General features: G+C 40.4%; 1 protein-coding gene across 1 annotated transcript in view; it reads left to right on the forward strand.

Annotated features, from left to right (window-relative positions):
• Positions 1 to 25,112, forward strand: part of LOC148831729 (sickle tail protein homolog) — a 279,568-nt gene that overhangs the window by 37,273 nt on the left and 217,183 nt on the right. The window lies entirely within an intron of this gene.

The following is a 25,112-nucleotide window of genomic DNA, read 5'->3' on the forward strand; positions in this document are numbered from 1 at the left end:
GAGAACAGTTTCTCTAGATCCAATGAAAAGTGATCTTAATGAGGAGTCGTTAGCTTTGTGAAACGCCCACTCAATGATTCCTGTTAATCTTCCTGTTTGCCACATCATAACCAGTAATATACTGGTTTGGTTGTGCTACTGTATATTGTGTCTTCAAATGTGATTCTCTACAGCAAAAGCATGACCATTATTGAAAGGTCATTTCGCACAGAGGCAAAATACTGAATGTTTTTAGGTCAGTATGAAATGGTTTTGAATCCTGTAAATAATGTAGTTTTTAAGAGAGTTTTTTTCTGGAATGTCATTTCATCAGTTGCCTGAAAAGTCTTTCTGAGAGATGCCTTTTGTTCTGCTAAAATTTCTTATTTTCTCTAACACCTGAGAATTTATACGGATGAAATTAGTCTCAAATACTCTCAAGGGTACTTCACGAAATGGCATCTATCCTATGTGCCGCTGAGGTGATGAAGACAATCAGCAGAGGTATGCTAATTGATTTGTAGTGATTATAAGACATCGCTGCAATTGGGTTGACAAGTCTGCAGAATAATTGATTAAGAATGTAATTCGCATAAGAGCAGCAGAGCACGTTGGGATAGAGTTTAGTAGTATCAGATTGGGCTGGTTTACAGGCCTATGGACTAAAAGAATTACAGATGTTTGAGAAAATACAGTTTAGGCAATACTGATGGGTGACACGGGCATTGGAGAGGCGGTCTGTATGGTAGTTTGTTTTTCGGGTTCAACGTGCTGTTGAGGAACACAGTTGATCCTGGGCTGACTAGGGGTGTTGGCACCTGGAGGAATGTGATGTGTCTTAGCGGTGTAGAAGCGTAGTTTGTCCTCACAGCAGAGAGAGGGGAGTCGAGATGGCACAGGTGTGAGTCCCAAGTGCTTCCTGTGCCTTCCCATCTCAGGGCACACACATGGTGACAGCCAGATGACATCATATATTCCCAGGAGCCTCATTTTCTGCATCTCATGCAGACATTGCCCGGCCGTTTACATTGGATGAAAGGAAGGAGACTGGCAGACCAATTCAGGGAACATGTCAGAGCTGTGAGGATCAAAGATCTCTTCAAGCCGATAGTTCCCTATTTCATCTCTAATGACCACGATCTTTCTGATCACTCCATCTGCGTCCTCACTGAGGAGTTTTAGAACTCCTACTGCAGAAAGACACCTGAAACCAAAATTAAAATTATTCTGAAACTTAGATCACACCTTCCCCCTTCTCTCAATGACAGACTCATCACCTTCTAAATCTTTTCCATTCATTTGCACATTTCAGCTTTCCACTCCTCTCCTCCTGTTCTCCCTGAGCTTGGACACTCATTCTCGTCTGCTTCATGCCCGTTTCCTCCCTGGTCCCTGCTTGTCGGGACTGAGTGATGACAGTCTGTCCATGAAGCTCAAGGAGCTGGAACCCCCCTAGTGGACCAGGCCAAGGTGCAGGCCTAGGAGTTGTGATGGGGTCAGTGAAGGGCTACACAACAGTGAGCGCAGGGAAACTAGAATTGTACTTTGCGTTACTTTAAGTAATTTTGCTTTGCTTTATCAGGGAAGTGCCAAACAGGTAAGTACCTTATTTTACTTAAGTAACTTGAGGGATACAAAGAACTGTATATTGAGGGCAGGTTCTTCCAGACAGGTGTGGTAAATTAAACAATTATCATCCCATCATGCTCAGGGTCATGTATAAAAATGCTGGACAGTTGTCCATTATTTAGTCACCATGGAAGATCTCAGTGACTTTGAGAGAAAGGTGATTGTTGGCAGGAGCTTCAGTGACAAAGACTTTTCAATTTGCTGATGTTTCATGAGGAACAGTGGATGGGGTGATGTTGGCATGGACGTCTGAGGCAAAGACATCTTTAACTAAGGGTAACTGTGGATAAAGGCAGAAACTCCTTGATTGTGATGTGTGTGAATTGGTTTGAGATGCAAGGTAAAACAGATGAGCAGCTCTGAGTCAGTTGACTGTAAATGTCAATCCAAGGCGTGGACAGGCAGATTCATCAAGTGCAGTTGAGAAGTTCACACAGAGAAATACTATGGTTGGGTTGCAGTGCATCAATCCCTAATTACACCTAAAAAAGGCACTTTTACGAATAAAGTGGTGCAAACAACACAAGAGCAGTGGAAAAAAGTCATTTGGTCAAATTAGTCATCCTTCACCCTTCTCAACACGTGGATGAGTACATGTGCAGTGCACGCCAAAAGGAGCATACAGGCTTGAGTGCTTGTTTCCCAGAAGGGGCAACAGCTGTACCCCATGTAGGATTTGAACCCTAAACCTCCAAAAGGTTCAGAGCCCTAACCACAACTTCATGCTGCAGTGACATAGATCACCATGCCCGGACAGCCAGAATAATCTGAAAGTGGAATGATTACAGATGCTCCAAGTACATTTTGTTCTAACAGGAACAGTCTAACACTGTAACAGAGCTGGCTGACAATGTAGAAGGTGACAGAATACATGTAAAGCATGCTTTTTAAATGCATGTAAATTACTTAAGATTTAATAGGTCTGACATGTAAAAGGCGTAACTCTTGAGTTAATGACTGTACTGTACATATACTGTACATAATCCCCAGACCATTAAGTACTGAGTTTAAGTATTCAGTTGATTTCACAAATGTCTGGAATATTGATCAAGCAGAAAAGCAGTTATTACTGCCCTGATATGGAAGATATCTGTTATTAGGATATTGGAGTTGTCATTTCAGTTGGTAGCACTCACACAGAGCTCTTCATGTAATTTTAGGGGATAAATAGCTTTGAGTGTGAGAAGAAAACGCTACTGAAATTTGAATGAACAAGAGCAGATCAGGGGAATGGTCTCTATTAACTGCCCAAGTGATACAGTGCATGTCGTGTTTTTTACAGTTGGCAAGGTTATCCTTTGCACTTACTATACATGCGATACATAGTGTGAATAAAAAGGGATTGTTCTGGGTTATTAGATCATTTCTGTAGTTTCATACACTGGTGAAATGCAGCTGATTATATCTGCACTAATCAGGGCAGACAAAGACAACAGGATATATTTTAGAGGAATTAAGCTTAAATGAAATTCTAATCACCTTACCTACTGTATATTTTACTACTTTCCTTTACATCTAAATACTGATCAGAAACATGTAGGGATTTATTCTATGCTAAAAAGTAAAACCCAACATCTTGGCCGGGGAGCCTTTGGACAGAGTCTCTTGACTTGCCAGCGTGAAATGAATCTCTGCAGCTCTGCAAAATCCCGTGGTGCAGCTCACTGCTCTCATCCTCATCAAAGGCCAGTATCGCAGTGGATTGGGGGTGTGATGTAACCTCCATGTACTGTAAATTGTTTTGCGCTTTCGTACTTGTAGGAACAGAAACTCAGCACATTTCTTAACTCTGGCGACAGAATTGATGTCCAGCCCCTGTACTGTGCTGGGGCCTGTTGGGGCCGGCACTCTTAAGAGAGCACTATCTTCGCTCTGCGTGGCTGAACAGTGCCACAGCCATCGCTCTTCCTGTGCGCCATCCTGGATTTCCGTGTCAAGACTCGACAGGATCAGCCCTAGGGCTATACATTTCAGCTTGCTGGAGCAGGTCATTTTCTTAGCTGGGGCACAGTCCCATAGTGCCCAGCTTTGCAGGCAGCTGCAAAGGCATCAATCTATGAGGAAAGAAAGCCAAAGGATTCAGATATTGCTTTATATATTTCCATAGAATATGATAAAAAATCTTCACATAAGCATAAATGAAGATGCAGTGCTATATTGTAGTGGAAGATTAGAAGGAATTGCATTAATCCTCTCATGGCTATAGATTATCACATGCAAGAGCCAGATTGAGAAGCAGGAGAAAGGGTAAAACAAAGCCTTCCAGTCATTAACTAAGAGGCGAGGAATCGGTATCAAAACTGCTGCAATTTAAGAGGAATATTTATATTACAGTGATATGTATCTACTGTAGGTTTATCTTGTAAACTGTCATCTGTTTAATCCCCATTTTCACCTAATTATTTTTAATTTTTTATACATTGTTATGCATCAATATATCATTTTTAGAGGTCGCTGTTTTACTCCCCTCCAGCTAGGAATGACCCATATAAAAAAAATTCTGCTGGCTTGTCATGATGTTATGGCTTAATACTGTCATATCTGATCTACACATTTTTTTGCATTGCACTTCTCAGTTTCTTACTCTTATTTCATACATCCTGAGTCTTAAATACTGAGAAGTTACTCACCTTGTTTCCTGCCATTGAAAAAGTGTGGCTAGCTGAGGTTAATTAAAAAAAATAACTTCCATTCTCACATTGTTATTTATTTTTGTATGGCAAAGTCCCACATCTTGATTAATCTCATTAAGGTTACTTACAGTTCTAGTCATCCTGATGATGTCACACAGTGACACAGAGCTCATTGTGGACGATGGACTAAGGGAGCCCCAGACACGCTCTGCAAGTAAGGATGTTCATTACTGTTCACAAACGGGCTGTAAAATTGCCCAATATCAACAATCACAGTAGGTTATGGGGTTGAAAAGCAGACACAGTTACTGAGATGAGGTAAAGTGAAATGTACAGTCTGTGTGAAACGAAGAAGCCTTTGATTATTCAGTCTTCATTGTGAGTCACGGAAACTGTGGGGGTTTGCTTTGTACGACGGAATCCCTCTCCCTTACATTTTGTCTGAAAGGGATCCACTTTGTTGAGCAAATAAGAATATTCTTAAGAAAGAATATTTTATTTCTCGTGTGCATTGTGAGCTCAGATGTGCCTTCACAATAAGCAGTACACCTGGCTGGGTCAATGCCATTAGCAACAGCTTGGCACATGGAAACCTAAAGAAAAGTTAAACTCCCACCAGAGTTGCACATCAAGTAACAAAAAAGGGTATTAAAGCAAACAGTCATAAATAAGAAACTCAATGGGTGGAAAACTGAGAACTGTCAGTCATTGTAGCCATCACTGTTCAAGGCCAAGCACAGATGCTTCAGCGATGTGGGTGGAACCTGGTCTTTAAATATGAAATGTGCGAATGATGCATAGGGTTGTATTCAAAAAACAGTTTTACCTATACCATCGTGTTGCATTTACACAACCATTTGTCCAAATAAGAAAACAGAAATTATGTTGTAAAACATCCTACATTGAAAAAATAAAAAAGCTGTGTTTTAAATTTTGTGTCTCTATGTGCCTTTTGTCAAAGAATGACAATGAGATTAGTGTGGCAGACCAATGTATGAATTATGCCCATTGTCTTCAGTATGAATTGTAGGTCTTGTTGCCATTTTTCCCAAATAAAAAGTAAAGATAATATTCCTGAGGTAAGGTCATTTATATTAAATGTGATAATTGTGTGAAAATGGCACTCTGTTTCTTTGTGCGTCAGAGTGTCTCTCTGTAGAGCTTAAAAAAGAGTTGATGTTAAACATGAAACTACTGCATATTCATTTTACCAGTGATCATTTTTACAAATAAAATAATTAGAAAAGAATATCTAATAATCAAATATATATGTTGAAGATGAAACATTATTCCAAACTTTTGGACAGTATAATCTATGTTAAATAGGCATTTATTTTGTCTTAACACACCTTAAGGTTAATAACCTTATATTTTTGGTTTGGCTCTGGGGATAGACCCAGCGAAGCAAAAGCCATTATAGCCTGGTGATCCACAAAAGTAATGAGCTTTTGCTTTGCACCCTAATTATACTCCATAAATATACCATTTTCCACTCTTAACATTACACAGAGTGTAGCACACAGAATGTCAGGCTGTAATAAAACACTGGAATATTTTACTGCTGAAACTTGACTGATGCAAGAAGAATGCAATTAAAATGAAAGACCATATTAGAAAGTTAAAGAATGTTCTTAACATGTAGCAGAAACGTAAAACTATTTGACTTGCATAACAGGGTTGAGAATAGAAGCTGAAGATGCTGCTTAGTTTTAACTATGAAATATAACCATGATATATGGAGAAACCAAAGGTATCCAATGTCCACACTCTTTGAAAGTAGTGATGTGACAGCAGAATGAAAACAGCAGATGTGTAGTACTCCTTAATCCTATGAGACCTACAATAAAATGTAAAAGATTTTTGGTCATGAGAAAATTAAAATGTGATTATTTCAAGAGAACACCATATTGTAAATTGGTACAGTGTAATAACCTGTGAACCATAGTGCACTTTCTGGTGGTATTAAAACATTTTAATGTTTTAATGTCTATTGCTAGAGTAGAGTAAGGGAGTTTATTGCTATATGTACATGCACATTGGAATTCTTATGTGCACTGATCTCTTGGGACATACACAGTACAACAGGCAGCACCACACATTGTAGACAACAGGAGCAATAAATATGTAGTAGTGAGACGAAAAAAACGTGACAGACCATGCAAAGTGTGTAGTGCAGATGTGTACTGAGTCTGAGGCATTGCAGTTAGCTGTTGAGGATGCATACTGCAGTGGGATAGAAGCTGTTCTCGAGTCTAGTGGTCTGTGCTTTAACAGTGTGGTACTGCTTGTCAGAGTGCAAGGGGGAGAACAGTTTGTGGCCGGGATATCTGGGATCCTAAATGATGGACTGGGCTTTAGTCCGACAGCAAATGGTGAGAATCTTACCAATTAATGGTAAATCACATCCTATAACCCTCTGTGCCGTTGTCACAAGCCTTTGTAGTGCATCTCCTTGCATGCCTGGTAGTACTGCTGTACCACACAGTGAGGTCTCTAGTGAGGGCACTTTCTATGGTGCTGCAGTAACCGTTAATGAGGAAATGCTTCCCCATACCGCATCTCTTCAAGCACTGCAGGAAGTGAAGTGCAGGCGCTGTTGTGCCTTGTTCAGACTGCCAACAGTGTTGCGAGACCAAGTCAGTGGTGATCTGCAGGCCGAGGAAACTGCTAGGAAAACAGTTTTGGCTCTCTGCTACTGTACATACTGTAGATTTTCCATAGTTTTCCAGTTTTCTGCCCTGGTTCATCTTTTCTTCTTTTCTCTTGTTTCAAAGTTGAGGATGGTGAAATGCACAATCTTCTGACACCTTGGAGTCAGTAAGCAACAAGCCATCCAGTCATGTTGTTGAAGCTAATACCCTGGCTTGAGTGAATAAAAAGCTTAATCAGACCCTTGGCTTATTTAACTACTAACTACCAAACAGACTGACTGGTTGGAATGGTTTCCTTGTTTTTAACTGTTCTTATATTCTTATGTGTTCCTATGTGACACTTATGATCAACAGTAAGGAGCCTAACTCCTTCCGGTAATTAACTCCTGGAGGTAATTGATCTGGTCATGGTAGTATGCATTCAGGTTAGCAAGACGTGAGGGAAAGTGAATGAACCCATCTTCCCAAACTTTATGGAATGCATTTGTATTATAATATTTTATGTTATAAAGATTCAAGTCCCTCCTTACAACCCTAATTCACTCATTCATAACACAATGCTAACAAGAATGCACAGAAGCAATATTTATGTGTTGATTATCTTTAGCCTGCTTTAGCATATTTTAACCATTATTCCTTTCTATCTTGTATTAATAATAGAGGGTTAACAATTCAAAGATCTTTTGTTTCAAAATTTGAGAAATAAAAACAGACTTGAGTAAATATACAAAAGATGTTATTACAAGTTTGTGGTAGATTTAATCACAGAGAGGGATTTGCTGTCAAACAGCAAGAAATGACATTTCAATTACTTAATATGGGGCCTCGTATCAATCCCTAGATGTTTGTCTAGCATTTTTATAGCAAGCTTAATACCTTATATAAAATGTTGGCAGAGAACCAGAAAAATTGAAAAAATAGTTGTTGATGTACGATATATAGTTCTGGTCTATCTTTTGCAGAACAGGCCCATTAAAAACAGTATTGTTGCAAATGCATAGTAGTGTGTCTGTCATGGGTGGCATCCCTCCCCCAGGGGGCGCCCTTAGCCTTAGACCCTACTGATTCTAGTTTAATCCCTGATTGCTTTCCTGGTGTGTCTAATCAGTGTTTTATTATAGAAGCCTAGTACCTCCAATGCTCTGGGCTCAGCTTTGGAAGACGGACGTCTGAAGGCCTGCCTATCACCGAGCTCTGGAGTAGCCCGAGGGCATAGGCCTTATCCCCAGACATCCTGACCTCTGAGCCCAGGGCTTGGAGCGCCTTGTCCCGTGTCTGTCTGATGCCATGTTTCTCCCTGTCTGTGTTCCCCCCTTTTAATCTTTAGATTTTAATCTGTCTTTGTCTTGATTGATTGCCCGGCTCTGGAGTTCTGGACTGATTCCTGGTTACCCCTTGGACCTGAACGGATTTGGATGTTCCCCCTTTTCACTATGGCACAGATTACCACTGTATCACTATTGTCACAATAAACCTTGTGTGTCTTTCCCGAAGTCTGTCTCCTGAACTCTCCGGATAAACCGCCTCTCACAGGGTGTTAATACAAACCCACACGGGAGACTGAGTTCTCCATCCCCGAACGCTAAGTCTCCCGTGATGGTGTCCCACAAAGTGTAACAGTGTGATGAACTGGCCCCTGACAAAGGCTGCAGGTACAAATGTGCTGCTTGTAGGGTGTCATTATGGGTTAGCTAGCAAAATGCATTTCTGAGCTCCACTCCACCAATGGGAAGTGAAGAGTATTACAAGCTCAATGTTCTACAGGTTTGGTCCGAATCTCGTAAATTTGATAGTTTTCCTAGATTCTAAAACTGAAAAATAGATCAGATATTTGTTATACAAAAAAGTGTAAGTGTCTCAGTTTAATTTTAAAGTCCTTTCTAATGAGATATATTCAACTTTTTCTATATAATCTAGGTCATGTTTGTTAGATTTTTTGCATTTTGTCGGCCCTTTAAAATAGGTTGTTGTAGCCCTGCACGTGAATTACCATAATGACTCAATGGTTAGAAATGCCATGATCAGTGTTTTCATCTTCCTAGTCATGGATGCTCAGATAGTGCTAACGTGGGGATTATCAGTGTCAGGGGGACTTTGATTTTGCTCAGCGGTTTGATGGACTGGCTGCTTGTGATGATAAGGGATTACAGTTTGCTTTCACAGCTAATTGTCTATGCATTATCAACGTGCACAAAAGAGAGCATGTCAGCATTCGAGTCGGCACACCCAGTTCCGCCGGTAAACATAATGGGTTGCTCACTGGCAGAAATCAGGCGTGTTTTGTTTTCCATAAGATTGCAGCAAAGCCTATCTCTATGATTCCTCTAAATAATGAAGTACTGTATCTTATAACAGAGCCAGATTGGTCTATTCCCTGATAATAAGCAAGCAGTTGCTCAATTGAGTTGAACATACTTAAGAACATCCACATAAAAATGGCCCAACACCAGCCAACTTGTTTCCTTGCCACTCCTGAATTGTCCCATGTCCAGGTATAACTACAGATGCTTCTTTGTAGCTGCCAGTCAGCTTCTAGCTAAAGCTTCTTCTCTGCTTTTTCCTCCTGGCTTGCTCAGGATTTCTGTGCTCTTCAAAATATCCCCTGACATCTCCACCAACCCCCCAGCCCTCTCCCAGCTATGTCCTGTCACACTCCCCTGGGGTCATTGGACTGCTGATCTCTTCCCTTTGGCTGTTGTGTGTTCCTTCTTATCTTTCCTCTCTTTCTGTTACCTGTACATTACTAGAAACTTTCTGCAAAATCTGTAAATTCCTGTTTTATTATTATCCTGTATGACTCATTGTCTCAATAATCTAGGGTTTCCCCCTCCGCCTCTGTGATCTTGCTAGATGGCTGCAACATTCACGTTGCCAATTAAAGCTTCACAGTTGGGCTACAGGCTCTTACGCATTCTTCCCAAGTGATTGTGATGGCCATGAACTGGATCTTATTTACTGCATCTCCATGTACTGCTCCTTGTCACCCCTCCTGACTATTCCATCTCCTTTCTTCTCCTCTCCTTTTGTTTTTGGTGCATATCTCGTGCCTCCACCAGCTCCTGTTCTTACCTTGCACCATAATCTCTCCCTCCACATCTTCCTCTTCTGCACTCTCCAGCTATTGTCCCATTCTGTGAATGAAGTGTAGACTTCACTCTCTTCTCTCTTCTTAGCTCATCCCTTGACTCTCCTCCGTGTCACCTCCCTCCCCGCCCACTCTTGTTCCCATCCATGGTTCTCCTCTGTGATCCACGTGACTAGAACCAGGCTGTACTCAGACGAAAAGAAATAGAGGAGGTCTAAACTGCCTTCTGCTTTGAAACTCTGTCGTTTGTTAAACCCTTCTAAGCACATCTGCCAAGCCCTTCCATTTTCAATCAATCACCTGGTCTTCTCCCAACAGTCTTCACAAGCTGTTATCTAGCTTATTCCATCTCTTCTGATAAAAACAATTTTGACGTTTTTCTAGCCCTTTTTTCATCCAGATATTCTGACACGATTTTCTTCGTACTGATTGACACTTCATCTCTTTTATCACCCTTCAGCTCCTCGCTCAGCCTGCTCATTTCCTATTTTATCCTACTTCCCAGTGCCTCTCCCTGTTTGACATCTCCTTCCTGCCCCAGGGGCCTGTGAACGTACTACTTGCATTCAGGTCCCCACACTCAGCTCTTCCAGTCCCTCCTCTCTGCCTAACACCTCTCTGCCCTCAGGCTGTTTTACTTTGCATTTAAACAGGCCTGCATTACAACTGTTACAAAAAAACACCCTTGATCCATCATCCCTTCCGAGCTATTGCCCTGTGTCTTTTCTTCACTGCCTCTCTAATACCCACAAGCAGGCAGTGCAGCGCAGGCTCTCTGTTTTCCTCTTGCAGCACTCATTGCTTGACACTTTCCACTCTATTAGTGATTTTCTTCACTCAGCTCATGGTGCCTTCCAGCCCTCTGACTTACTTCTTCTGGATCTCTCTGCCTTCTTTAACACTGCAATCACTCTGTTCTCCTGTCGTCCAGGAATTGCTGGCACTGTGCACACCTGGCTCTCCTCCTGCCTTGACCCTACCAGGTCTCCTGGTGAGGCTCGTTCTCTCCTCCTTGTACTCGTCCCTCTGGTGTGTCCCCGGCATGCTGTCATTGGTCCCCTTCATATTACAGTTCCACCTTCTCGCCACTAGAGGGCGCTTCAAGCACCGGTTGCTGGCCTGGCTGCGCAGCAGAGGCACAGACCTGACAGATGGCTGCATTAAGCCCTAGCCAATCACAGACTGACCAGTGCAGTGAGGACCACCTCCCTTACCCGGCTCTTTATATCCCGTACTCTCATTCACTTCAGTGCTCAGTCTTGTAACCTCTGGTTTGAGCTCTGCACTGTTACTGGTTTTTCCTGATTCTCGTATCTGGTTTCTTGCCTCACTCTTCACTCTTGTCCCGTTTCAGCTCTTTGTCCTTTTCTTTGTCTAAATTTCTTTTTTTCTTGTTTTTTTCCTGCCTCTACCATCTACCATCCATCTAACAGCCTCTCGTGTTGTTTTTCCTTGGATTGCCTTCCTTGGTTTCTGAATTCAGCTTGTTCTTGGACTTCGTCTGTGGATTTAATCTTCTGCTTATTTCTAGTTCGCAGTCTTTTTTGTTTTGAAAAACTTAATCAAAAACCTTCCCATGAAATAAATAAACCAAATTATAGTTGAAGTATCTTGTATCTTGTATCTTGTTCTTTGGACTGCTGTCCTTCTTGATATCACCTTCAGAATGTGTACAAAAACATTACCACTCACATCATTGAATTTTAAACTCTAAAATAAATGAAGAAAAAGGCCTTCAGTCACTCTGTTTTCATATGATGGAGCGTTTCCTTCTTTGTTTTGTGGCATTGTTTTACTGACACAGTAGGGTGCTAAAGACACAAAACAAAAAATGAATTCATTTTACTACTGAGAGTTTTGCTAAGAACAGTGTATAATGTCTTAATATTCAGTACGATAATGTCACTTTTGGTCACTCTCATCTCAACCTTTGCCTTTATTGACTTAGGTGTCTACACGAATTACCATTTCCTTCCTGTCTGCACTGAAATATCTGTATTATTTCTTTAATAAAGATGCACATTATTGGATATATCATTGCTGGATATTTTCGGTTTCATGCACTACAATGGATTGCTGTCCTAAAGTGTATGTTGCCAAGTCTTTGTGTCCTGTGGAACCCTTCTGGAACAGGCTCTTGGTTACCCTTACCCCTACTAAGACGTCTTCCTGGTAACAGATGGATGGATTTTCCGCTTTAGAAACAAGCATTGGAACACTTGCATTTGTTTTTAAAAATCAGTATTTTTGCAATGGTCACATGGGAACATGTTCGAGAGGCCACTGCTTATTTGTGTGCCTAATTCATATATGTCACAACTTGCTGCTTATTTGCTGTCTGGTTTTTAGGATGCTATGTTCTTTATTTAGGTCCTGAATTGTGTTTGCTCTGACATGTACAAATAGCCTCAAGTGTACTCTGCCAGTGACAGAATGCTACCAGCTGGTAGCGAATTTACTTTCTTCACAAAACCAACCAGGAATCCACGTAGCTTTAAAGAGCATGGCTGCAGCAAAATCATCCTCATTGCAGTCTATAAAAGAGAAACATGTGATTGGGCCATTACATTTATAAAATTAGAATAACGTTTTTTCAGACTCCAAATCAGCATGTATTCGAAGACATTATTTTGAAATCTAAGCAGCAGACAACTATAACAAGGAAAGAAATCAAACTCTGAGGCTTAATTCCAGTGCTACTTGTCACATAACACTGAATTTTTATCAAAGGCACTTTTTGTTTTTTCCTCTCTGCTTATATATGGGGACTGCTGACCAATCTTTGTATTTGCCAAGAAAACAATTATATATTAATGTCATGAAATTATTCCTCATCAGCTTGCTTTCTTAAAGATGGCATTTACTTATTTTAGTCTGCAATTTAAAACGAACTGTAAATGTACGGTAACGTACTTTAGAAGTTCAGTACACTCCGAACTTGCCTTAGTCTTTTTTGTCATTTAAAAAATACTTGGTGTTCAGAAGCACCGAGCATTTTTTCAAGGGATTTGAATTGACACGATTTTAATAATGCATGCTCAGTCACTTTGCAGATCAATTTTGAATGCACTTCACATATTTCTCGATTGACGGCTTTTCCTCTTTAAAACTCGTAGGTTAATTGTTTGTTGACAACAACATTACCATTGTTTGTACGGTATATATTTCTTATCATTCTAACTTAACAGTATTATCCTGAAGAAGACGTTATTTGATCACAACTAATCTGATTATATAGGATTCATCAATGATGAAAGCTCCCCAGATGTTTCCTGAGAGAAAGCTTTCTGCTTGAGATGCGTTGCTCTTTGCGATTTTCTGTCTGCGTTATCATTGTGTTCCTTTTGCTATTCAGGCTCTGTTTATTATTTCGTGTGTATTGAGGTATTGAGGTAATAAGTCTTTTTTCACTTGAATGGTGTGGCAAGTGACACAGGGACACAGTATTTGTATTGATTTCCCATCAATGATTGTGATTGCATACAAAAAACCCAGTGATTAATTTAACAGAATCACACTCAGAATTCCAAAATTTGTATTTATTCGACCTAGACTTGATGCAAATGCAGAACAAGGCATGGGACCGTGAGATTTGGTCCCACTGCCGGTGAGACCTGTGAGCTGTGCGATTATGTAGCATCGTGGCTGCTGGCTGGCAAATGATCTGGACTGGGGTGATGACAATGAAACAGTAGGGTCTTGAGATATTTATTTGAATATGTGAGGAGTGTGAATTTCATGCAAGCTGCCGACTAGTCTCTTTAGATCTCTGAAGCTATGTGTAATGAAAGCGTTCTTTCCGGACCCTATGCAGACGACACAATCCGGGGAAGATTGAGGAAAACACGGGGAAAAAAGCATGCGGGTCGGGGGGAAAAAGGGGGGAAAGGGACCATGCGCTACAGGTCCCGGACTCGCCTGGTACAGGAACCAATGCAGAGCCCGGAACAGAGTAAGGTGGGCTGGATAGGAGCCTGGAACAGGGGGCAGGTGCACAAAATCAAGTCATTAGTGAAAGAGCCAGAGTGCCCTTAAGGGGGAGGGACTACAATCATGACACTATGTGAAGTTGGGCCTGATCAGGACTGGGATGGGAAAACTCTACAGAAAACCAGGTCCCTGGTGTACGTGGTGCTGATAGACCAGCAGGAGGCACAGTCCTTCAGGACGTGGTTCTCCAATCCAGTGCCTCATTACACTGACTGGGGACACTGTTGTAGGAGTTGCCTTCCTTCAGAAGAGAGATTAAACCAAGGTCCTGAATACTTGGTCCTATGATGGAAATTATAATACTTGGAAGAACACCAGTGCTTTATCTTTGAGTAACACAGCTCTGCTGGAGACCAGCATACAATCCCTTACATGTCAAAGCCTTTGTTTGAAAGATTAATTTACAAAAGATAAACAACAGTAGTATTATAATGTGGTGTCACCTACCCATTAAGTAAAAAATGAAAATATAAATTACTTCAATTAATAGCTTAAAAAGATTGGTTTGTCCACCATATACTAATTGTGTTAGCTAATTACTTAGACGTATTTTACTTCAAATTCAAATGAATATATATGAAATTATCTTACGTTATATATTTAAAAAATAGTACATTTGTATGCCCAGTATGCCATTGCAGAAGACCTTTGGAGTGTTCTTACCACATCTTAATTTTGGTAGCTAGTGAAAATCTGGAAACAAGACAACCACATTGCAAATAGGCCAAGTGACAACAATTTGGCCTATTGAGTTACATTTTGGACTGTTTCTACAGAATAAGTCTTTAAAGTAATTCTAAGAAACATCAATTCCGAATCTTCTTATTAGTACACAAAGGTGCCTTATAGTACGTCGCCATAGTTACTCTTCTGTACACCTTGTTATTTGGGTGTCTTTATGTGTGTTGTGAACTTTCTCATAAATAAAAGGCACTATTTGTACATTTACTGTCCTTCTTTGATAGAGTCCCTTTGGAAACAGTTTCCTAGTTGCAAACATAAAATGAAGAAAAACTTATGTACACGAGTTTCTGAACTGCATCCTTTCCAAGCAACTTTTCAAAGATATTTTAGTAGAAAAGGAGCTCTAGGGGACAGAGGAATTGGCCAGTCCTATGTCTGTGGAGGTCTGCACCCATAATTGGCACAGCATCAACACACAGAAGCTGACAGAGTGGACCTGCAAACAGGCAGTCAGGATGCCAACATCACAAATGCCCATACGCCTGTCACTGTAACTTCAGTCGGTGACACTGCAGTCACAGGAAAAAGACAGGTGGTATGGTATATTGGTGGAGACCTTACACTGAGAAACACTGGAAATGAAACATGTACTGTAGGTGGTACCATGAGTCAACGACAGTATATGATTTCCCTGGACAGTTATGACAGACAATAGCCAGACACAGACAATACTGATTTGGACAAAACAACGGGCAGCAACACACAGCTGGCTTAGACTTATTGATACTACTGATAGACCAGTAGGAGGCCCTAACTTTGGGAAACCCTAATTGGGAAAAATCAGTCCATTCCAACCCTGTTCTTTCAACACCCAGTTCCAATCACCTTGTTTAGGCACAAACTAAAAGTGCAAAGGTCTGATGGGCCATAGCAGTCATCACCGTCCAGCCACCAACAAGCAGATGCCAGATGTCATAAAAGGTTGAGTGTCTCCAGCCATCTTGATAGTCATGGATCTGCGTAGCCAAAGAGTCAGACACGGCCTTTTACATGCGACTGGTCAATCAGAAGAGTTCAGCAGTGCTAGAGGTTTTAGCACATAGTGGCAAATTTTTTACAAAATTTACTTAGGAGTATTTTGGCTGTATATCTACGAGGAAAATATCACTGATATTGGATCCGCTGCTTTGTTGTAAAATCAATATTCAAGACATCTCGTTGCTCACAATCATAATCTCATAGATACTTTTTTATGGAGTTATGGGCAAATGAGTAGGATATTTTTGATGGAACATCGGTAAGAAATGTTGGCAATAAGCTACATGAAAGAAACTACTGGACACGATCCAGACAACATATTCATCAGGGCATACACTTCACTGTTTTTTTAAATGACATATTCGTTTTTCATATTACAGTGATATTTCATATAACACCCTTTTTCAGGTGTGACAAATTCTCCTATGCACCTGTTAAAGGCATGCTGTGGCAGGTGTTTTCACTTTTTTTTGTTTTTTGGGTCATAATGCATAAAAATACATTTTCCTTCATAAGCATTTTGACTGAGCTGCCCCCTCCCTTCCAACACACAAACAAGAGAACATATCTAAGGGAAAATGCTTCAGGAATACATAGTACTTTTTAGTACCTCTTTTACCTCTTTAGTAACACAAAATTGTAGTTAAACGGCGACAATGTCTTCTGTCGTATTTTCTTCTTCGGCTCAGTAAATGTTGATATGAAGCAATAGTTCAGATATAGTTATTGAGCTCACTTACTGATTTTTCATTCATCCTATAGGGACATTGAATAGTACAGTAAGTGTTCAAAGGTGGTAATGAATGTTGTTTGCAGGCACTGTATGTTTTAATAGCAATTCATGTAGATCTGTTGCCCAAACTAAGTTTAATTCATTTACTATTTTGGTGGTGAGTAGATAATGTATCTGAGGATCTCATCCAGCTGTTTCTGGAAAGAATCCAGGGTACTGACTTCAACAACATGGCTGTGAAGCTTGTTCCAGATTCCCACAACCTTTTGGGTAAATAAGTGCCTCTTATTCAGATTCAGATTGAAATACACCTCCCCATAGTTTCCCCTTGTTCCACACTAGTACAACCCAAAGTACCCAAATAATATCAATTTGGTCTTTTGGGTATTAATTTCTATACAAAATTGAACATAAAATTATGGTTTGTGCAGAATAGAGGTTAGGAACTGTCTGAATATTTTTTAAGCTAAGATCCTCAGTATGACAAGCCTGCGATGAAAAATAAAACCCCTTTATTTAGGTAGTTATTAAAAGCTTGAAAAATCAACCTAAATCTCTCTCACTGGCTGTCTCACTGATCCGACAAAAATGCTTCACGACTTGGGAATTATCCCACACAAGCTTTTTTATCTCCATACCTGAGCCCCACTAATTAATTTTCACATATTTCTTTTGAATAAACAATGACAAGAGGGATATCAATCAGTACTCCATGTGAATCACAGAAATGTTGAAAAGTTTTATCTTTGTTTCCAAAACCAACTGTATTGAAATCTGCATATAAGGCACCTTTTTGTCTTAATATTGTTTACTGGTTTGTCAAGGCAAGACTTGTACAGTACATATTTATAGAAACAGATGCAGAAATAGAAACAACTTTTTTGAGGCAAAGTTAACTGCCCAATCACTAGTAGCTACAGGTATGGTTCTGATGATTTGATTGATTCATAAGTGGTGCCAACAGCTTTTGTTTAGAAAGCCTTAATAATATGGGTAGTAGACTAATACATAGTCTTTCAAGCAAGCATAGCTGGGGTTGATTGACATTTATAGGTGTTCACGTTGCAGAGACCTACAGTATGATCGCCTACGGACTGTGCTGTTGTGGTATTAAGGCAGAAATCACCGACATGCAAGCATGATTTTCAGGTGTACAATTCATGTGAAGAATTGTACACCTGAAAATCATGGCAACAAACTGAATCTTTATAGGAGCTGATCAAACACAGCATGGTCAATTACTGCAGTGCAAAACTAGGATCATAATCAATTTATAACATATTTAGTTCCTCTGGCAGTTCTCCAGTTTTCCTCTGTAATTAGATTTTGGTGGTGGAAAATAAACCTGAAAATAGAGTTGAATGGAAAATACACTGTATTAGTGCTGTTCATCTGCACCTTGCTTTCAGACACTGAGATAATTCAATCTTGTTCCTTTATAATGTACACCTGAGTTTCATTTCACTACAATGTAATGAAAGAGTAGTGATGAAGAAAAAGTGAGAAATGCAATGATAGAGACATGAGGAAAAATGGAAGGTACTTTAACCTGCTGAGATAAAGGGCATTCTCATTGAACACAGGGATGGGGAGTTCTGTAAAATGTTCTCTTAGAAGGGCCATGGGCAATACTCTTATGCCAGCACTGATTTTTGTCACGCTGCAAAAAGCATGCAAGAGATTTCAGCATTATGTTTATCCCATCAATTCCAAAGCAAAAAAACATCTAGCTAAAGTTGCATGCGCCTTGACCCCACTACAGCATGTGGAACAAAGGTTCTGTTTTGCGCGGGATCCCGTTACAGAGCGTCAGGAAGAACCCTGTGCAGGTCGGTCCCGTAGGCGAGAGCGGACAAATCCGAAGGGGCCAGACGAAGTCAGTCAGTGACGAGCAAGCAGCATCAGGATCCAGAGCAGGAGAAGGGCTTATTCACTGAAGGTCTTCAGGAAGGCGAGACACTCAGGGAAAACAGCAGGCCATTCAATACCAAGCAGTGAAGTCCAGCCTGATGAGGGTTTAAATAGAGAGTCATGTGCGGAATGTTGATTGGTAGTTAATGAGGTCCGGCTGTGCACGTAACAGATCCTACAAAATGGGCATATCTGTGCCACTACCAGAGCCTAAAGCCAAGAAAGAAAATGCCTGAGTGACATTTGAGCCATTCAACACAAACGCTAAGGCAAGTTTGCCATTTCATCTTTCCATTTTTCTCTTAAAGTTCACAAATGAATTAGTGGAATAACACAAGAATCTGTATTATGCTTTTCCTAATACATATACCAATGATCTAGATCTGTGATCAATATACCAATGATCTAGATCTGTGGTCTTCACTTCTGGTCCTGGAGGGCTGCAGTCCACCAGGTTTTATAGGAAACTTATAATTGTCTATGAGTAAAGACCTGGTAATAAAGACCATTAAATGAATAAGTGAGTCAAATCATTGAGTCCAGGTGGAATGGATTCTAAAAGACAGGGCTTCAATACAGAATCACAAATGAATATCAGTGATCTCGATTGCTGTAGTCACTAATCAAGTTAACAGATGGTACCAAAACAAGGGGGTCATTCTAGTGCTGATGTGACCCACCCTTTTCTAACCTCTGAGACTGCCTGTCAGGAGCAGGTGAAGAAAGCCATGTCTTCCTGACAGGCTTAAGAATCCATTTGCTAGAGCCCAGCGATAGATCGGAGACAGTGGAGAGTTGATGGGGACTGCTGAAGCAGGACAGAAAGCAGAGGTGGACAGAGATTGCCGGGGCAGGGTAGAGAGTGGTGGCACGTGACAGCAGACGAATGTTGCCATCAAGGCTGATCCAGGCAGGGTGGCTGTGCTGCCACGTGGGATTATGGGAAAGAGGTTTAGAAACATGGCACTGGTCCAGGACTCGGCTGAACAAACAGAGTGCAGACAGGCAGAGTGGGTTCAACACAGACGGAGAATCTCCTGGGCAGGCTGAGTGTCCTTCTGAGACACAGGTTAGTAATGCTGAGAGCACTACCCAGGTTGGAAGTAGCTCAATGACAGAGCACTGGCTCAGTGGCAGATCAGGCTTAAATATCCTGTTGACTGAAGGAATGTGGCTGGGACAGTCAGCCTGGGAGAGTCCAAACAGTCCCAGGAGGTGTTTGCGTCTGAGGAGACCGAGGGCAGCGAGCTCTAGTTCACCAGGCATAACAACTACACCTCAGTTTATTGAAAAGTCTTGCCTTCTTTTTATGCGTTTTGTGTGGGCTAAAGCTCTTTTTGTGAAATACCTTTATTGGCAGTCTGCTGGGTAGTATGCAAATTTATCAGTCTGCAAGAAGAAGGGTGATGCATGTACATGTACAGTGGCTATCAAAAGGATTCACCCCCTGGGGACTTTTCATTTGATTGTGTACAATATGGAACCGTAATGTTTTTAATTGGGATATTTTGCCATTGGTCGATACAAAACACTCTATAGTGTCACTTTGCAAACAATTCTGCAGATCCTTGTAAATTAATATAACAAAGGTATTTAACACCTTTAAGTCAATAAAGGCCTCTTTTGCAGAAAAGACATGAGTTTTCTTGGATAAGTCTCTACCAGCTTTGCACATCTGGACAGTACACATTTTGTTGATTCTTCTTTGCAGAATTGCTCACACTCTCCCTCCAGTTGGACGGGGACCATGGGTGAACAGACATTTTCAGCTCCTGGCACAGATTGTCGACTGGATTTAGGTCCAACTCCCTGGTCTCTTGCAGACTGCAGCAGGTTTTCCTCCAGGATTTCTCTGTGCTTTGCTGCATCCATTTTGCATTCTGTCTTCACAAGTCTTCCAGGCCCTGATACTCCCACCACCATGCCTCACTGTAGGGACAATGTTCTCTGCATGATGTTTGTGCCAAACATAGCGCTTAGTACTGAGGCTAAAAAGATCACTTTTGATCACAACAGACCATAGAATCTTTTTCACCTTTGTCTCAGAGTGTTCCACATGCCTTCTGGCACAATGTAGTAGAGATTTGATGAAGCCCAAAGTTGTGAAGCCCCTGGGCAATTGTTGTCATCTGTATGTCACGGTTACTTTCTTTATTGTGCTTTGGGGAGTATTCAATGCCTTGGAAATTTTCTAATATCCTTTCCCTGATTGGCACTTTTCAATAACCCTATCCTTGATTTGTTTTGAATGTTCCCTTGTCTTTTTTGTTGGAAGCCATCCTAATGAACTGTGGGACTTTCCAGAGACAGGAATATTTAACCTGAACTCATGTGAAAAATCTTAATTGTACACATGTGAACTCCATTCAACTAATTACATGACTTCTTACAACAATTGGTTATACCAGAGACTGTTCAGGTTTGTCATAGAAAATGGGATGAAATCAGTGTGGTTTTGTGTTTTATAATTAAGGAGTATCTGTAGCATTTTGTTTTCACTTTGACATTATAAAGAGTTTTGTGTTGATCAATGGCAAAACAATCCAAATTAAATACATTACGATTCCATACTGTAACACAATAAAATGTGAAAAAGTCAAAGAGGGAGAATACTTTTGATAACCACAGTATTTCCCATGTTATTGATGCATGAAGATTTCAAGATGTTACTCATGTTACCATAAATTCCATTTTTATGCTTTGTCCTGCATACGTCTCCATTTCTTTCTGTGACACTGAAATGGAAAGACAAGCTGTCTATGCAATCTTTGAGATAATCTAAAAAAAGAATCATTTGATAGCATCTTCCTTGCCATCTGAATACCAACATGTCCTTCAATCTATTTTACCAGTCTGAAATTAGTCATTCTAAATGTTTTAAGTGTTCACTGAGTTTGTAGCATTTCATTTCTTGTGGGAAGGAATGCAAGAACAAAACGCTGTAACAGATCTCAGCAGATACAAGAAATGATTTTGGTACAGTGTGAATAGTAGAAGGAAATTTTAAGGCATGTCACAGAAACCTTTTGTTCACAGTGCAGACAGGACTGGTAGCCTGTGATGTACACCAAGAGACATTTTTATAATTCAAATGTATGTCCTATGGACAATTGTGCTTATTGTCAATGTGTGAACTGATAAATAGTGATCAGTTGTTTGTGACCTAGAAGGATATACTGTAGTTTGAGGTTTAAAAGAGAAAAAGAAAACATGTTAGAAGTTATAAACTTTATGCCCAGACTTAATTCATAAGAATAAGAATCCTAACCTCATTATATACAGCATGCTTATAATACAATGCACTAAATGTATAAAAATATAAAATATGACATGACTGTACACTAAGAAGCACAAATAAAAACAGTTTACATAATCAATTTGAATTTTCAGATTTCTGGTTGAGAGGTCTGTTTGGGCTTTTACAGTACACTAATACTACAGTACAATGCTATTTTAATTAAATAAAAAATATAAACACACCTGTCTCACCTGACTGTACAGTTATTTTTTTTTAGAATTTTATTTGGATTAGCCAGCTGTGCGTCGCATCTTGACTCACAGCTACAGTCTCCACAACTGCACACAGCGGTGAAGGACGAAGTCTGAGCTCTGACTGACTGATGTGTTTTAACCCGAGTCACAGGCCAGCTGAGGAAAGTGAGCACTGATTGGAGGAGAGGAGCTGGCTTGTGTACAGCACCACTAAGCGCCAAGCTTTCGGGACGTCGCAAGAGTCTCGACTTCCCGAGCACGTGCAATTCAGTGACTCCCTACACAAACCATTATTGGGGCACAGCAAGGTGTCACGGTCGTCATCCCTCCTCTAGAGGGCGCTCCTACCTTTTTCCCTCCTGTGTTCCCAGTTTTATTTGTCCCATCTGTGTCTTATCCCCTTTTCCCTATTTAAGTCCGGCATCTCCGTAGTTCTGGGCTCAGCTCTGAAAGACAGATGCCCGCCTACCACCGGGCACAAGAGAGGCCCGAGGGCACAGGCTTCACCGCGGTGTCCTGACCTCTGAGTCCAGGGCCCGGAGCGCCTTGTCCCGTCAAGGTTTAAACTATCCGTATTCCTCGTTCCCTGTTCCCTGTGTTCTGCTTGGATGGATCTCCTGGCACCTGGACCTTGGACTGCGCCCCCATTTCCCCTAGTGGACTTCCTGTTGGACTCGTTCGCCTGCGCTCCCCCATGCCATCACCACCCCCTGTGTTTCTACCCGCCCTGATCCTGCTGTGTCTTCCCTGATGTCCTCCTCCGGTCACTTCCGGATTATACCGGCTCGCATAGGGTCTTAAACTACGCACTTGACACAAGGCTATTTTTACTTTTCGGGGTGAGAAAGAATCAGCATTGATGAGTCTATTTCAAACCACAATAAAAGTAAAATGTACGCAGTAACTTGTAAAACCTCCAATTTCCATAACAAAATTGACGAAAATTGCAGGTATGCACAGCTCCGTGTTCTGCGATTCAGAGTGAAGCAACAAGACTTCCAGTGACATGTTGCAGCCTGATTACATTGTAAACAAGCAGGCGTGTGAATAATCCAACAGAAATATTGCTTTCGATCCCGAGATTGAGTTTTTCTGACAAATACTACTTGTTAACTCTGCATGTAGATCATGCTGAAACATTTCTGCAGTGAAATGTCTGCTGCACAACCTGTACTTATTCACTCGTACATCTCAGTACATTAGTCGTTACAGAGACTAGTGAGCAGGAAGGGCTGCTTAATGTCACAATTTGTGTGAACTCGAATGCGAGGTTTGGTAACTTGGTGACTCACAGTACTTGTCACAAAGTACACAGTTTTGTGCTTAATTCAAAATTTGTCAAATTCGTCAATGAATTTGTTTTGTTACCGAGATTTAATAACCAGTCTGAGAAACTGGGACTGCAGTTCCCGTTTATGGAAATTGAGGGGGCCTTGGACAAATTATCCCAACTCCTCCCAATCTCATTGTCAGCAATCAGCTCATTGTCTGCCACCATTTGTGGCCGGACAGTTTGGTGAAGTACGTTTGAGGAAAAATAAGTGTTTTCTTGCCTATGCTATTTCCCCTTTAAGCTTGTCAAGGATTAGAAACCTGGTTGTTCTCTCTTTCTTTGTAATAAAAAGTGCTGCCACAATTTTTTTTTCCCTTTGGACCCATCTTCAAATCTGTTGTGTTGCAAGCTGGGCTGTTTATGATAATAACCAAGATAGTTCATAAAATAATCTCAAATTACCAATACACAAAAAAATCTAAAACATTTGTTAGCTTTTAGTTCTCATCATTACTTTTTTGTTGTTCTTCAAACACAACACCACATGCACATTCAAACGAATCAGAAAGCCTTGAGATTCACAATGCGCAGAGCATTCCATTTTTTTCCCTTACGGAAAAAGATGTGGTCCTGAGAAGATAAATGTGTCCTTGTGCAAATATAGCTATTAGCCATGCCTTCTTAAGATTTTTTAAATATCTTAGAACACTGTGCTTCATCTCTAGGGTTTGTAGTATGATACTACTGTTCCGCAAATAATCATGAGGAGGACACAAACATTCCTGTGTGAATAACTGTTGTTGGTTTCACATCAGTGAAATCAATCACATTGTGTAATACATCACTGTATTCATCACCTAAAAATCAATATTTCTCTGATACAGCAGTTTGTTTTGTAGTCCATCCCTATACAAGTATCTGATCCTTGTTTTGTCTGTAGTAATCTTTCTCTTACTAATTAAGTTGGTAGTAACCCAGAATGAAATATATCTTTGTACATTTGTACATCTGGCTTGAGGAGACTCTAGACTTTACTTTTTTATTTTTTCCAATGTCTAAGATTATGCAGCATTTGATTTTTTTTCTCCAAATGAAAACAAGAAATTGATACTTTCGAGAAGCTGTTCAACTTATATTCTTTATTTAAATCTTTGGTGACCAGGTTTACAGTGAGACTGCGGTTGACGTATTCTGCTTTAGAATCACTCTACGTACTGTACCAAAAGTTCTTTTAGTACAGTTCATCAAACCAGCAGTTCATTCAAACAAAACCACAATAGTCTAAAAATACATAATGTTTTGTATGTGGATCCTTAAGTATTTTACTTTCTGTTTACTCTTCAGTCAAGAATTAGCCTCCACTTGTTTCTTTGTACCTTGTATGCTGATGTACTATAGCTGTCTACTATCATCACTGTGGCTCCATATACAGCACCTGTATGCTGCTTTCTTTCTGCCATGGATATTTAGTGTCTTACAGTTTTTAGATCATTGTAATTCAGTCATTTGTGCTGTCTTGCTGTATTTATCTGTTAAAAGAACAATTTTTGTCAGTTTTCTATGTTCATATACATTTGTGACAGCTTTATGCACAACTTACAGGTGACAGAAGGCTCCGTTTTTTTCTCCCATGTCCAGAAAATCCAGGAGGATGCCAGATCTCCCTTTTATGGTATGCATGTTTTGTCTCGATTGCTTCTGCTGTGCCAAAACCATTTCTTAGAAGACCTGGCATTCTCTGGAGACTCTGGAACGAAACCTTCAAATCACTAGAGGACATTGTGCTCTCTGTGACAGATCTGATAATCCTCCAAGGTGTGGCTATGATTTTAATCAGGGTTTAATTTTGTATGTGTTCTTAAAAGGAAATGATGGTATAAAGATATAAAGATATGCCACAAGTATTATATTTGGACCCTAGAAATAACAAACCCCATATTTTATTTCACTACTTGAATATAAGTGACATCTTTATTATCTGGTCTAATGGAGAATAAAAACTTTCAGTTTCAAA

This window comes from Atractosteus spatula, chromosome 6 (genome assembly GCF_055471065.1).
Source record: "Atractosteus spatula isolate fAtrSpa1 chromosome 6, fAtrSpa1.hap1, whole genome shotgun sequence".
Classification (NCBI taxonomy): domain Eukaryota; kingdom Metazoa; phylum Chordata; class Actinopteri; order Semionotiformes; family Lepisosteidae; genus Atractosteus; species Atractosteus spatula.